Raw genomic sequence first — 14,574 nt, 5'->3', positions numbered from 1 at the left:
GGCAGAGCCTTGCCCAACTAAAAGTTCCTACCGATTGCCAATACTTCAGCACTATATAATTTGGGACTACCAGTTTTTTTCCTCGGATAACTTATTTTGTTTCTTTCTTTAGTTGGCATTTTATTCTCTGTTGTTTTTGCCAACTTATGGTTCTTACTTGAAAAGAAAAACTAATGAATCTTGTAATCGTGGAGTGCTTTGCTTCAGGAATATACTGTGATGGGTGTAACTGTGTAAATTGCTGTAACAACGTTGAGAATGAGGCTGCCAGGCAGGAGGTTGTCGAAGCTACTCTAGAGCGTAATCCAAATGCATTTTGGCCAAAGATTGCAAGCAGTCCACATGGTGTTCGCGATATTAGGGTATGTTATAGGACTCTCAGGTTTGGAAGTAATTTTCTATTTAATTGTAAAGGTCTCAGTTGCTTCATCAGTGCAATTAGTCATTTAACATACAGGAAACATAGTTAAGTCATCAGGTTTAATATTTAAACTCTTCCTTATTCAACAAGCGTCGTTTAATTAACTTTTTTGAAGCATGGCGTTTATATGCCAGACTTTGCATAGCTCTTATAAAAAATAGCAACGTTAGATGTAATTATATTGTATGACCATCTCCCTACTACCCTATTATGAATTGGGTCTTACATTCTTTTGCATGCCACTTGGAAAAAAACCTCCAAAGCACAATAATGGGAAGGGTTTGGGGGGATGAGGTATTCAGTTTATTGGATGTGTTTTGAAGATGTTAGTATGGTTATATGTTAGTGAGGACTTATACTGTAATTGAAAGTTTTATTTTCTTCTGAAAACTACTCTTATTATTTTTCATTTTAAACATTTTATATGCTCTTCTATGCTTACGGTCAATGGAGATGACTTCATGTTGTGAATGCGAGACCATTACTTGAACAGTATACATGTCGATGCACTAGGAATCCCAATAAGTAAATTTGGAAGACCTTTTGTTAACATTATGAGCATTAGCCGTTCATCCTGATTTTCTTTCTCTTTTTTTGTAATTTGGTTTATTTTTTAGCCTTTTTTTTTTTGTCATTATAGGAATTTGACAATCTAGACAACAATGGTAATTCTCCGATTTCACCATTCTAAACTGTAAGGTTATATAATTGCAATGCACCATTTAGAAACAACGAGTATAGACTACAAGGTTACCTAACATAGATCCCATATTAGGCTGCACAAATAACCGGTGGCCTTTGAGGGTTTGACTAAGCTTTCTACATAACAAATCAAGTAGTGGCAACATAGCCATAACCGTCAACATTCACAACCCAAGTAATATTCTATCCTTATAAGCGTTGATATTTTTCTTTTCAATCAGTAGTTGTCTTCCAGCAGATTTTATGTCTCATAATTGAATGAGTTTTAATATTGTTTTATGGCTTCTCATGTAGCATGGAGGTGGTTTCTTTGCAATTCAGCAAGTTGCTCCATGCCTCCCACAGCTGTGTGAGAAATGTTGACTGTAACCTTTTTTGTCATCGACTTTCCAATTTGACGGACAACCAATGTGAGAACAACTCAACGTTTCCCCCAACGGCCCAACACCTAATGTTTATGAAGTAAGGTTTTTTCTTCTTCTTTTTTCTGCGCATCTCAAAAAAATTGTAAGCATGTAACATGCTCCAAGATTTATTATGTTGAAGATGTGTGGGTTTAAATTTTACCACTTTCATATCATATGCAAAATGTAAACAGTTTTGCCTTACTAGAAAAATAGATTAACCGATTAGAGAATATATCAACCAGGTTTAGGTACTGAAACTTTCAAGGGGTTTTTTTTTATATAAATAATACTCAGGTGCTTCTTTTCATGATAATTGCTCAAGTACGATAGGTTATTTGTTGTTAGAGATATTGCTATCTTTGGCCTAAGTTTAGGCTATGTTTGCTTACACTTTACTTGGCGATGAATGGATTATTAAGTACATTTTGGTGTGATATTAATGTTAGGTGTTGGATTGACAAATGCTAACTAATGTGACGGCCATGCGATAATCACAGTGGAGGCTGCAGTTATTGCTAATGGGCATTGGAATGCTCATCTACAAATAGGTTCAGCAGTACATTTATGTTACAAGAGCAATAAACATTAAATCTCACTCCTGGTCAGATCTACCTCTGGTAAGCTCTCTCATTTTCTTAATAATATAATTATCCTTTTATTTGTTCAGTATCAATCTAAGCATTCATTAAAACTTAGTACCAATGTACAATGTCCCAAAACCTTTAGATGAAAATTTTGACACTAACCCAGTTGTTTATAATTGCATGTATGGTGTTGACGAGTTGATGCGTTATGAGTGCGATAATAATATTTTAATAAAGTTAGTGGTACTTGAATGGTGTAATTGTTATTGAACTTGCGGTTGTAAATCAATTAAACATCGCATGATTTTTCTTTGACTATGCTTTAGTTAAGGGACTTATTTCGTTGTGAATTAAAATGAGTATTCAGTGGGAATGGCGCCTCGAAATTATCAAAATAACCCTTCGTACTAAAAACCACATCTCTTCCAAACCCTCTCTTCATCTTCCGAAATTCAACCAAAAGACTCACATGTTTTAAACAATTTAATTCAATCACACCCATCTTCTTCAAGGGAAGGAGAATCCTCAATTTTGTCAATGAGCTTCGCTCGAGAAGAAATCGAATCAAGGATTCGTCATTCTCTTTGAACTATTTTTTTTGTAAGTTCAGTTCATCGATTGCTTTTACTTTACTGTTTTCATTACTGTTTAAAGAATAATATCTCAAAACCTCACCAAAATAAAATAGTTAATTGTTTTTTTTTTGTTTCTTCATTCTCTTTGAATTATTTTTTTGTGTTAGTTTGTCAATTGATTTTATCGTATTATTCCGTTCCAAGGTCTTGATGGTGGTAAACCAACATATCACTGATATTGTAGCTCAATCATGGTTCTGATTCTGAATCAGGTACGACTGTTTATTTCCTATGATAACCATTTTCTAATTTACCATTCACTTTTATTATATCTTTCTATTCAATGTTACCTGTTCATCAAATATGATAAATATTTATGTATACGAGAATTAATACATGTTGTATTGTTGTTGGTGAAATTGGAATTGCGTGACAAATTGACAATGCTTTAATAAGCTAAGGCAAGCCCTGTGCTAAAACTGGAATTACATTACATGAAAAATGTATGGATTGCACAGGTGAGATCATCGAGCATACACACTGTTGTGATAACAAATGTTTTATTCTCTTTGGTACTTTTTTCATTGATTATTCTCTTAGGATAGTGCAGAAGAGGAGGTTTGATTGAATGCGTGTACATGTGGTTTGCATTGGTTTTTTTGTATTAGGTCTTTGGGTTGTTAATTACTTAGTTACCCCCAGTGTACAATTCAAATAAAAAGCGTGGGGTTGGTTTTTCTTTTTCCATAACACTTAAAAAGACCAAATGGACTTACATAAAATTACAAAGTAGACCAATTTTAGGGGTGTTTTGGTGTGAAGAAAAGTAAATATTATGAAAACATGGTTTTTTTAAAAAATTTCTGATGGAGGCCCTAGAAGGACCATTATCTTAGCCATAAGCCTAGGTCGAAGAGAGATCTAGAAGTATATAAACACTACCCGAAGGAGAATGAAGATGTACGGTTTTGTAGTGGACTTTTACTTCTTTTGTCACTTTTTGTAAATACTTTGTTAATTGAAAATCTTTGTAAGTGTGCAACCTTCTAATAAACTTTTACACTTACTTAACACATCCTCTTTCAATCATATAATGATACAAACAGTTGTGGAACAACTCAATGAAAGTTGTAAGGTTCATTGCAGAAGCAATTGAGCAATGTCTAGGGATTGCTGCTCGAAAATGATCAGGATTTACGGCGGGTGACACAAGGTGGAGCATAATTGATCAATACCAATTAGCAAAGAACGGGAAGAAGACTTCTGTTACAAGGTATGCATTATTCAAACATACTTTTGTTACTAAGTTTTTGTAATAGTTTAACATATACTTGATATAAAATTTGTTACATGCATGAATATGATAGATAGGAGTATTTCTTGCAACCTAAAGGAACATTATGAGACCATATGGTGTTTCATTACTTAGGCTTGCCAGAGCGACTTATTTACAAATAAATTGCTATGAATGGTAAGTGTAATCGATTGGAGCATATTCAAGCTTAGATGGGTCTTCGGTGGTCTAGGTTTTATGTTAGACCTAAAGGTGTGTTTTAAGTATATTAAGCCTACAAATTAAATGTGACCGACAAAGTTGAAATAAAATATGGTAATAGGCTACAATGCATGCGTGTTTGTTAAATTATGTGGTTTAGTTGTTGATAGTTACTTATTTTAATTGAGCTATATATTGACAGTTATTATATTCTCAACCCGATGAATTTAAATCATTGTTAAAATTAAGTGGTATGAGTATTGTGCTTTGCTTCAAGTGAATGCAAATGCAATAAGAATCGAACAAAAGATGACAATGAACAAAGTAGCAGTAAAAGACATAGATATGCATGCATACTAATAAGAAAAGGTTTTGTGTTGAATCATAAATACTTCCTTTTTAAGTTGATTTTGTCCTTAACTAACAATTGGAGGGTGTTTTCATTTAATTTATTTTGGATGTGGTGAGGAAATTACAGCCTTCACAAGAATTTGGAATATGAGTTGATAGTTTTCTTATGGCAATGCATAGCTGGAGTTGTGTCTAAAGCAGACCTCCTTGCTTCTCATCGCTTTATCGTCGATAACGCTTGCTACCTGTGTTTTCAGCACTCTAAAACATCATACCATCTCTTCTTTGTATGTTTGGTTTGGGGCTAACTTCATTACCGTAGCACACTTATATAATGGAAAAACCCATCTCTCCTAACCCTCTCTCTCCTTCTTCCGATAGTAGCCTAAAGGTTAGTTAATTTGGTGATGGCCTGTTTCCTAATTCTGACAAGCTACTTACAAGTACTAACTTAGGGAGAGTACCTTAACATTACAAGAATTCATCATTTTCTTTTGAGCTTTTGAGTTGCTTCTATCACACTCAGCACAATTGGTTTTGCCACAGGGGTATTACGAAAAATCAGGAGAAAAAAATTGCTAAAAAAAATGAGAAAAACTTGTGAAGAGAAAAACTGCTCCTACTCAAAATGGAAAGTAGGGGAATTACAAAAACTCAGGAGACGAAAAAGGAAGTTTACCCGTTTTGAGCTTGCAAATTCAAAACAAAAACAAAACCCTTCGTTAAACCCCTCCCCGGACCACTATGGATCAATTTCTTTCCTCTCTCTCAATCTTTGCCGAAATCTTATCAAATGCCTTCATTAAAATTCACTCCGTCTCCATTCTCAATTAGATAGTTGTTGATCGGTTTAATGCATTGAATCTTCTTCTTCGCAGCTTCATCAGTGGAATTTTATCTAACTTAACCTCAAACTTTTCTATCGTCTTCTTCACTCAAATTAACAAGGAAGTGACGTTTACTTCCTCTTTGCTATTTCAAGCAGTGGTCATTATTGTTTTAATTTGCTCATGTATATCAAACAAACTGATTGATTGATTGAAGTTTTGGTGGGGATGATTACAGAAGTCGTTTTTAATGGAAGCAAATCAATCTTTGTTGATAAGAACTTAATTGAGGGTCCAAGCCCAAATGAAAAAAATAACTTCTTATTCTGGCCGTCCAGGTAATCTTTTCCATCTCCATGTTGGTATACCAAGGATTATAATAATGATAATAACAGTAAGATACTATTATTGTTGTTGTTTTCCTTCTCCGAGCAGTTTTTTTTCCGACCTCTTTGCAATACTTCTTTGTAGTGAAACCGATTCAGCAACCAATCACAAGTGATATCTCAAAGGCGGATAAGCCTCTATGGGAGCTATGGGATACGAGATCGGCTGCTTGCAGGTCCTAACAGCCTTACTTGATTCAAACAAATGTATGACAGATTCTCTGCTGATCATCTCAATTTGTTTGTATTTTGTTCATCGTAGTACGTGTAGTCAACAGAAAACCTAAGCGGCAGATACAACTTAAAGGAGAAAAGCTCAAAAAGAGAATTGAAGAAGAATGAAGTGACAATTTCAAGGTATATTTTACTCAAAATCTGTGAAGCCTACATCGGATGGTCAAGGAGAAAATTGTTTGGGCACATCCGATGGTGGCAAACTTTCTATAGAGTATTAGTGCTATTGGGAAACTCCTAACGCTTAAGAAAGTTAGACCCTAAACACTAAACTCAACACTTTCTTTGTGAAAACAACACCCAAACTATTTCTTTACGGAAACTCAAGCTTCAAGCATTTTGCACAAAGCTTTCACTTGAAAGGTAATAATCGTGCTCGATCTCTAATCTCCTTCTTCTATCTCTGTTTCCTCATCTTATTTGATTTTACTATGCCTCATGCCAATGAGTGTCTAAAGTTTTTTTGATTTTAAAAGATGTCATATTGCATTTTGCACAAAGCTTTCACTTGAAAGGTAATAATCGTGTTCGATCTCTAATCTCCTTCTTCTATCTCTATTTCCTCATCTTATTTGATTTTACTATGCCTCATGCCAATGAGTGTCTAAAGTTTTTTTGATTTTAAAAGATGTCATATTGCATTTTGCACAAAGCTTTCACTTGAAAGGTAATAATCGTGCTCGATCTCTAATCTCCTTCTTTTATCTCTGTTTCCTCATCTTATTTGATTTTACTATGCCTTATGCCAATGAGTGTCTAAATTTTTTTTTTTAAAAGATGTCATATTGAGATTGTTGATTGTTACAATGTTATTATGTGGTGTTAAGTTGTTCACATAGTATAATGACTTTGCGTTTACTATGTTATTGTGTGGTAAAAGTCTTTGATTATGTGTTGTTGATTTTATCAAGTTCTGTTTGATTAAGTCCTTTGCACCCATTGTATCTGACTTAATACCAATTATAAAAGTTAAGGCCATTGTCAAAGGGACTAGCAAGGCCAATGAACTGGAATGGAATTATATATGGATTTAGTGATTCTGGTGAAGTAGTAAAAGCATTCCAAGCAAACAAGGTGCACTGGAAGGTTAGATCAGACAACTTGGAGCAACTTAACAACAACTTGGATCAAATTAACAACAAGTTGGAGGGAAGTTCATTGTGGAGCTAACTTATGTACTATATTAGGAACATCCATGGCCAAAGGAACTGCACAATGGTGAGAAGGTAAGCCTGGCTTCCTACACAAGGTGGAACAAGATGGACTCACTTATTATAGATTTATGAACTAATATAAAAGAGTGAAGTCTAATAAAGCTACCTCTTTAGAGCTTACCATATATATGTAAGACAATGTAGCCACCTTTTGCTATTAATACAGGTATTCTTTTTAGCAAAAGAAAAATAATCTTATTTAAATTTCCCTTTTTGAGTTCAGGCAGGCTGATAATGTAGAGTACCATTATTGCAGTACTTGGAAATGTTAAAAGTGAAGGCATTAGATGTTGAATTTTGTGAACAGCCGAAAGACATGTAGAAAAGGCAACTGGTATTTATATATATTGTTGTTCATGTTTAGGCAAACACTAGCTAGATTCTAGATATAACTACGATGCCTGATCCCATGTTGGTGTTGACTTTGATCAAGTAAATCTATCCTTCCATAGCATGATTTGAGGTTTATGGTCGGATCTATTCAGAATTGAGTCATATTGTCATATACGCGTCAGCAGATTTAACTTATAAGTCTCATAGGTCAATAAAACTACTTTCGAATTAAAATTGTTCGTAATACAACTTTTTGGGCTTCATATTGTGACTTTTTTTTTTTTAGTAATGGGTTTGTGTAGCTAGAATTACAAGATACCTAATTTTTGTTATTGTGAAAGGATTGATATATCTTTGCATTTAGGATTTTGCTGCAAGAAGTGGCTAGAAATTTTTAGATTTTATTGTCAAGTGGGATCATTTGTCAGTAGCTACTACTTAACAACCCCTAATCTGGCGAGATGAATGTAAGCATTCAAAGGGGGATTACCATTGTTTCAGTTTTGCAGTTTTATTCCTTCAAATTGTAACCGGCCACTGAACTTGGAGTCGGATAAAAAAAAATGGTTGTGGAAAGTCTCAATTGTGTTAGTTATTTGTTAAGAGAGTGTAGCTGCTTATTCAATTGAAGAAATAAAGTAGATTAATTGGATTTTTTTTGTATGAATTTTTTAGCTTGGGATTATTGTATTATACTAGAAGATATCTTTTTGAAACGGCTTTTTGACCGACCTACTATAAAACTTCAAAATCATATGCAGATGGAGAGACCATTGTGCGTAATGAATATAATTCAGTTATCGCTTAAACATATGGTATGTTTTGAGAACGTGTTATATTCCTTGATTGTTGCGTTATATTTTGATATAGTTTATATAGGTGAGGAGGATAAAAATCGTTATTTAGAATAATATTAACCCAAAAATAGAAATAAAACCTTTTGTAAAAATCTTTCAAAAAACATAAACTCTTCAAACAAAGTATACTATACAATGAATCATTATCTATCAATATACATATATTATTTATTCAAGTGGACTTTTAGGTTTTTGAGTCATTAGCTATCTATATACCAAGTCCGGCCATTGGCTAGTAAGTAAAAACAATACAAAAAGGAAAAAAAAACGTTTATTTTTTTATCATCTTCCTCAATAGCATGTTCTGGTTCTTGAGAGCTATTATCTTTTTCACCATAGTTCATCATTTTCTTCATGTTCTATTTCCAAAAATGAAAAACCCAATTCGAACTCTTCTTCTTACCCCCATTCAACCAAATCTCAATATTGAAGCCATGAATTGGTGTTTCCAAGATTATAGTTTCTCTTGCTAAAACTCAAAATAGAAAATGTCCCATAAATCCAAAATTATAGTACAAATCGAAATTTTATAGACATGATAATTCAAAACCCTTACAATGACTAATTACCTTACTGAAAATAAAGGTAAAATTGGAACTTCAGGATATCTCCACAACTCTAATAAATCGGATGAAAATAGATTTCTTTTCATTTTTGAGTTTTTCTTTTTGGTTTTTTAGGAGTTCTATACTGTCTTTGTCTGCTTTTCTTTTATTTTTTTGGTCACTTGTTGGTCAACTTGGGAAACAAACCAACAGACTAATCTAACGGATGTAGCCCATGTACGCTCCAAACGAGAAGAGATCGACCTCTTTTTATCATTTGCCTTTGTTTAATACCAATTATGACATTCTTCTCCATCTAACAAAAAACACTAAAACTAAAAATTTGTAAATGTTTTTGAGATCTAATTGTTTCCTTCTTTGAACTAATTGATTTGTGTGTTATGATTATCAATTTAAGATATAAGAAAATATTTACTTTCTTCTCCATCTAGCAAAAAAGAAACTCCGACTAATTATAAACTTGTAAATTTTTTTAAAATATAGTTGTTTTCACATTTGAGCTAGCTGATTTGTGTGTTGTGATGTAACGATTTAAGATATGAGAATATGTATTATTCTCTCATGATAAACACTCTTCTCATTTTGGAATATATTTTTTCACTTTTTAATTATAGGTTATTGTTAATTGAAGAATAATTTGGTCAATTTCAACACCGGTTCAACAAACAATTTAACAAAAATTGAATTTTCTCTTCAAATCCTTGGATCTTATGTTAATCAATTGTGTGATTTATCTCGATTTCAATATTCTCATCGTCAATCAATGATAATTTTAAGTTGGGACTTGGGAGTAATAATCCAATACACTTGCAATATATTTTTTCACTTTTTAATTATAGGTTATTGTTAATTGAAGAATAATTGGGTCGATTTCAACACCGGTTCGACAAACAATTGAACAAAAATTGGATTTTCTCTTCAAATCTTTGAATCTTATGTTAATCAATTGTGTGGTTTATCTTGATTTCAATATTGTCATCGTCAATGATAATTTTAGGTTGGGACTTGGGAGTAATAGTTTGATACACTTGCAAACACCACTATGCATGTATAATATGCACACACCACTATGCATGTACAATATGCACACACCATTACACATGTGCATAACACACATTATATTATACATGTAAATACTACGTACTATGCATGTATATATCACACATACACACACTATTATGTATGTGTGTAACAAACATACAAACACCACTAAGTATGTGTACAACATACATGCACTGTATGTGTATACCACACGAGAGAGAGAGAGAGAGAGAGAGAGACCAAATTCATGTACTAAATATTTTATTGGCTTCGTTCTAAGCGTTACACTACCGCACGCACAATATACACATTAGATACCAAATTTATGTACTAAACATTCACATGCATACTACTAATCTGCATGTGTTTTTCAATTATTTATACCTTGTATATATACGCATAATATTACTTCTCCCACTCTACTTATTCCTAGTAGGTAATTATTTGTTTTTTTTCCTACTTAAATACTCCAAAATTTTATTGATTTCTAAGTGTTGCGTAACACGCATATATACACATCAAAAACCAAATTTATGTACTAAACCTAACCATCACATGCATATTACTAGTTTATATGTGCTTTTATTTATATCTTGCACTTGTATACACATGCATAGACCTGTATGCATATACAATCAATTCACAAAAATATACATGTATGCATGTACATATATACACTACACCATTTGGGCTAATTTGCAACCAATGAGGTTTTTCATTAGTAACACATTACATCCGTTAGGTAATTTAAAACATTTATAATCCATTAGCAATACAAGTATCCGTTGGTAATATTATGTAACATTTTTTGTATATTTTGTCACGTTTCAGTATACGTTAGAGTTGGGGAAGAATTACGTTAAAAAAGAAAAAGAAAAATCACACTAAAAAGAAATAACGAAAACTTCAGCGAGAGTCTTTTATGCTCATCTAAACCCGATGCCCTAAAAAAAACACCAGTGGAGCGGTGTTGTCGGCTAAGGTCTCGATTCCTCACTTCGTAAGTCGTTCTCCCTCTTGTTCTTCTTCTCTTCCTCCTCCCCTTTAAATTATTGTTCAAAATTGATTCCGGGTTTCTAAAGTTAAAATTGATCTATGTTCTAGGGTATCAATTCATTGCTTCTGCCACCAAGTGTTTGCTCTACTCAAGGTAACGAATTTACGCATCAATTTTAATTTTTTAAAATTGGTTGTTGCTAATTGGTTTGGTCCAACTTTGGATTATCAGATAAAAGATGCATCTCTTATACAAAAGAAGCTTGTTTGATAGTTATTAGTTATTTGATTCGAAAAAAATTAGGTTTTTTGTTAGATCTATTTACTCCATGTGTTGTGATTTGATTTTCTAATTGTTGTTATTACTGTTAGTATTGGATGTGCTTGCTTGTACAATGAGCTGGTGTATTATAAAAAAAGATTAAGACAAATGATAATAGCAGCTCATGGGTGTTTTTGGAGCTTGTATGTGGCTTATTTATTAAGATGGTTTTGCTTTGTTTTGTTGTAGAATGTGAACAAGTCAAAATTGGTTTACTTGGATAATGCAGCAACTTCTCAGAAGCCTACTGCTGTTTTGGACTCTTTACATAATTATTACTCAACCTATAATTCCAATGTGCATCGTGGTATTCATTTCTTAAGTTACTTATGTAATCTAGTGTGTTTATTTTCTGCTACCTCCCAGTTTTGTGACCCTTTTTAACACTGTCGTTACAAGAGGTTTTACTGAAAATAATCTTCATCAAAAGTTCTTACTAACTTTTCCTTGCAATTTAGTGCAAGAGCCACTGATGAATATGAATCAGCGAGGATACTAGTAGTTTAATCCATGGATATTGTGACTAAGATTGAAAGAAGAAGAAGCAGATGAAACCATTTGCATGAAACTGTTATGAGTTTTAGACCATAACAATGGTTCTCCTCTCTGCCCATTGCTTCCTTTCCACCTTCAACTTCGAACTACAAGTAGGAGTTTAAAGGAAAGAAATGGAAGGTATGTTGTAGGCTTCTTCTAGGTGAAACTTTACATTGTTACACTGAAATTGATTTGATGATGATAAGGTGATTGTTTTAAGTGATTAATATTGATATATACATTGTAAAGATTTGTCAAACCATTTATTTTGTATAATGGAGGAAGTCGTATGCTGCTAGCATATATTCATCATTGATAAGTGAATTGGTGTCATTTGAAGTTGAAGATTAGGCACGGACTGAGAGAAAGTGAATCACTTAGATTCTTCCTATTTATGGATCTGGATGGTAGGGTTAGGTTCATTTAAGGTAGATTACATGTGTATAGATCAGCAAGCCAAGTTAATTTCATATACTCAAGTAATGCATATTCAACTATACCAAGGTGGATGTGCCAGGTGAAGAGTGATTGTGACAAGGAATGAGGCCAAAGTGTGATTTGCATACTTTTATACTCAAATTCTAGCAAGGGACTCTTAACCTCTAAATTCTTCGCAAACTTGAGTTTCTTAAGCTGTTATGGTTTATGCCCAATTTGGTGTGTTAATTCATGATAGTTTTGAAAGTAGATGAACGTGCCTTTTGGACTTATTTCATCACTACTGTATGGGAAATTCTGATTGAAAGAAATAAATGAGTTTTGAAAGGATCTCTTTAGGTCTTAATGATTTGTAAGCTTTTCTGGATCGCAGTTTGGGAGGGAAACTCTGCCCTGAAAGAGCAATGTAGGAGAGGATGCTTTCCTTCTATCTGCTTGTTTTTCTAAAAAAATTTATTGTTTATTTTATTTTCTGAAGTATCCTAGTAGCAAACTGTTAGTCTTGCCAGTTTACATAACTTGCTGTTACTTGTTGAGTATTATGACCGCATACTGGTAGCATCCATTATGCATTTATGTATAAATTCAGAAACCTGTTTTTTTGCAGCTTATCGGAAGCTTGCCAGGAGCTATCATCCTGACGTAAACAAGTGAGTAATTACGAGACATGCTAGCGTATTTCTTTTCGTACTTGCTTCATATGCTCACTTTTGCAACATCAGTTGGAGTTCAAATCTTTATTTCGCTGTTGTGGATTGCATCCATTTATTTACCTCATTATTGTGTTAGAAACACTTTAAATTTTTGCTGTGTTAATTATTAGCATCTCCTAGCACAAATAGTAGTAGTATGCATATTTTTTATGAACATTTTGTCGCCATTAACGGGAGATTTCAAACTTTAAGAGATTAGTCAGAAGTCTACTCTTAGGAAGTTTATCAAATGTATGTACTAGTTTTAAAAAGATTGTGCCATGTTTGCATTTTCTCCTAATCCATCACATGGCTACAGTCTCTCCATACAACATATGCACTTGGCTATCTTTTTCTCTTCCTTGTATATTGACCTCTCAAGTTTTTTTCATTTAACTTGTATATTGGCGTCTAAAGTATTGGTGTTGACAATTAAACACACATAAATGCTTAAGAATGTAAAAATTCTACTAGTTGTAAAGTTGTAAAACCATTTTTTGTTATATCGCTTTGAACGATAAACATACAGTTGTGTGATTTCATTTGAAATTGTCAAGTGATGAAACGTCATATCACTTTCTGACTCCCCCTCCCCCTCCACGATTTGATAGTTTATTTTAAATTGCATTTTTTCTATTGTTGAAATATTGCTGGAAGACCCATTAGTTTCAAGAAATTGAATTCTACATAGAAGTGGATCTCTCTCCTACATGTACGACAGAGTATTTTTCTGCTAAAGAGGATTATAGCTTATTTTTTAAATTTATAACCTCATAAGTTGGAGAATTGAGTTCTTTAGTCGAGTAAGTACATACATACATATATAACAGTGACATACATACATTATAAAAATTCATGAAGGAACATTTGTGTGAACGATGAGTCAAACGTTTTCAATTTGAACTTTCTTAATATTGAAAGAAGAATATTAGAAGAGGAAGAAGGAAGATAACATGAAAATTTCAAAGTATAAAGGGGAAGGATGAGGTGTTACTCTTATTGGTGAGCTTGTGTAATGTTCGGTTTAATTAAAGATAGCTATAATTAGCTGGTCTTGAGAAAAATTAAATCATAGACATCACATGCTAAAGTGAACATGAAGAAGAGGCCGGATCAACTAGTCTGGACATTAAGTTTTACACAGGCATGTCATACACTGAAAGTCTGTGACAGTACGATTGTCAAATCTCTCTCCCTCTCTCTCTCTTCTAGTATCCAAACGGGGGTCATTTTATTCTATTTTGCGGGGGAACGCGTAACAAAAATTCAAGGACATTAGCAATGCCTATGAGGTAAGCAAATGGTTTTTTACTATCATATCCTTGTGATCAATGTTTCAACCATGGAAGATTTTTGCTTTTGTGGGCTGTGACTTTGGCTACTAATAAAATTTTATATATAGGTGTTGTCGATGATGAGAAACGGTCATTATATGACAGGTATGGAGAATTTGGGCTTAAAGGTGTTGGCATGGACAGATGGGGTGAGTTCATCATCATTTATCACTTGAAGAAAGATTAGGATCTCCAAATATCAAACACTACTATAAGTTTTGCATTTCCCACTCACAAGGGAGATTTGTATTAATTGTAGGAT

General features: G+C 33.3%; 1 long non-coding RNA gene across 1 annotated transcript; it reads left to right on the top strand.

The window, feature by feature from the left end:
* Nucleotides 1–211: 211 nt before the first annotated feature.
* On the top strand, nucleotides 212–2,095 carry LOC147489239 (uncharacterized). Its single transcript, XR_015202776.1, has 3 exons — nucleotides 212–362; nucleotides 1,418–1,585; nucleotides 1,977–2,095. It is a non-coding gene; the product is annotated as an uncharacterized LOC147489239 (long non-coding RNA).
* The last annotated feature ends 12,479 nt before the right edge of the window (nucleotides 2,096–14,574 follow it).

Source organism: Coptis chinensis, chromosome 7 (genome assembly GCF_015680905.1).
Source record: "Coptis chinensis isolate HL-2020 chromosome 7, ASM1568090v1, whole genome shotgun sequence".
NCBI classification, from domain to species: domain Eukaryota; kingdom Viridiplantae; phylum Streptophyta; class Magnoliopsida; order Ranunculales; family Ranunculaceae; genus Coptis; species Coptis chinensis.
This window is presented reverse-complemented; position numbering and strand designations above follow the sequence as displayed.